Source organism: Citrus sinensis, chromosome 1 (assembly GCF_022201045.2).
Source record: "Citrus sinensis cultivar Valencia sweet orange chromosome 1, DVS_A1.0, whole genome shotgun sequence".
NCBI classification, from domain to species: domain Eukaryota; kingdom Viridiplantae; phylum Streptophyta; class Magnoliopsida; order Sapindales; family Rutaceae; genus Citrus; species Citrus sinensis.
Window position 1 is genome coordinate 4541930 of NC_068556.1, and position 2194 is coordinate 4544123.

General features: G+C 41.9%; 1 pseudogene; it reads right to left on the minus strand.

Annotated features, from left to right (window-relative positions):
* Positions 1 to 400: 400 nt before the first annotated feature.
* On the minus strand, positions 401 to 1785 carry LOC112497980 (UPF0481 protein At3g47200-like; annotated as a pseudogene).
* Positions 1786 to 2194: the final 409 nt, after the last annotated feature.

A 2194-nucleotide genomic window follows, 5' to 3' on the forward strand; every position in this document is an offset into this window, starting at 1 on the left:
ATTATGAAGATTGAGTCATTGACAAAGATAATTATTTTAATAATTTATATTTTTGAATGTGACTTTGAAATGGATCAATATTAATGCAAGATATATTTTGAACTTTATTTTTATCTGAATTTTTTATTTTAATATGATTAATTTAAAATCGAAAAAAAAAATGTATTAGACTATTAATTATTCGGGGACCGGGGACCCTCGGGGATCCCCTGTTAGTATTCGGGGAGGGGATGGGGATTCACTTAAGTAATTCTGACGGGGACGGGGAGGGGACGGGGACATAACAAAATATCGGGGATGGGTATGGGGAGATTGGTCCCCTCCCCTCCCCTCCCCATTGCCATCCCTAATCTCTAAGCATTTGTTTCAAGGTTGAGTCTAGATGAAAATTCAGCTAACATTATTTCAAGTCATGCAAGTAACTTAAAACAGACATTACAGATTGTACCGTGGTAAGCATTAACAAGACAAAAGCAGAGAACACTGAGAATGCATGACCAAGGACTGCTGAAATAGGTACGAATCATACTTGCCCAGCAGCTGCTGTAGTAGGCACCCACGTCATGTAATACCTTCCAAAGGTAGCTTTCTCTGACATTTAAGGCAGTATTTTTCCCGAGATCATTGAACAAATCTGCAACGTGTTGATCATCTTGAGAAAAATTAGTAATGACTCCATCAAGGCCAAGCAACGCAACATCTCTTGGTTGGCTGATGAGACAGCACATGAAGGAGACATAGTTTGAGAAGTATTTGATCTTGCGTTCCTGGCATTGTTCCAAGGCAACGCAATTTATCAGCACAGTACTGGTGATGTCGTTTGTGGTGATGGATGGAATTTGGAGCACCTGCTTCTCATATTTGATATCTAAAAAGCTTTCAGCTTTTCTTGGCTTGATCTTGATTCCTGATCGCCTGAGTTGTGTCACGCATTGCAGTGAATGAGTAGATGGACGGTATTTCTCTCGTTCAGCAATCGAGTTGACTGAGAACGATGGAAAGAGAGCCAGGTAAAATAACTCCAGTAAGTGCCTGCATTTCAGAAATTCGGGCCGGTAGTTAAGTGTTGGACCTGACCAGGGAGACTGAAGAATTCTGAGACGAGCTTGATAAAAGTCTCGTCACAGCCAGACTTGGAAAACAATGACTTGAGAACAAACAGAGGAAGTTGGTTCTCGAGTTGAACAATGTCCCTGACAAGCATGGGAATTAACCATGGCCTAGTGAAGATGGGCTCATCAAAGTCCAGGTCCGCATCAGATTCGTCTCGGCCAAGGTGGCATAAGATCTCACTGAGAAAGCATCCGTCAAGCAGCATCATTTCTGCAAAATCATCACTCGGCATCAATACATTTGCTGAATAGCACCTTCTTGTTTGTGCGTGCTTCTATCCGCAGCATTTCCAGCAGATGATCGTGTAGGTCCTTTTCGCTCCGAGTCCGATCAAGGAATTTATCGAGAAAGAACCATTTGTACTCTTCAAACTCGAGCGGATGATCTTTGCCATGGTGGTAGGGACCTATTGAAACCATCTCGGGTTGCGTACACTTGTAGTTGATTCCCGTGAGACTAGAAGGAAGCTTGAAAATGGAGACAGATGGCTTCCGATTTCCCACAACATTTCTTCTTCGCCTCTCTTCAAGACGACGACTGACACTAGCAACAATATTGGAAATTGTGTACTGATTTTCAAATCTTGAAACGTGGGCAACCGTTCTTAGCTGCTGCTCCTCCTCCTCGTCCTCGGATTCATCAATCACAATATATTGGTACTCCATCACCTTGTCAATGTCTATGTGTGAAGATGACCGGAGGATCTTGCAGCTCTACTAATATATAAAGGCAAATGCTAAGTTACAATAATTGTAACATACATCTCTCATGTGAACCACATAAATTATGGGTCCTATAATTTTGTGTGGTTCACATGAGAGATGTATGGTGTTTTCAACTGATTTTGGGGGTAAGAAAATCCAAAATCAATCTAGAACAATAAATTTATATTTTTGGGGGAGATGGGGTACCTCACTAGTTTATTTTGTGCGGTGCGGTGTATTTGAAATTCGAGGGAGGTGAGAAGAGGAGAAAGAGTGGTAACAATGGTGAAAGGTCAGAAACGAGAGAGGTGTCTTTCCAAATGAGTTTCACGCCTGCAAAACAGTGAAATAGAGGTTAGAGGTGAAGCCGGGGTACC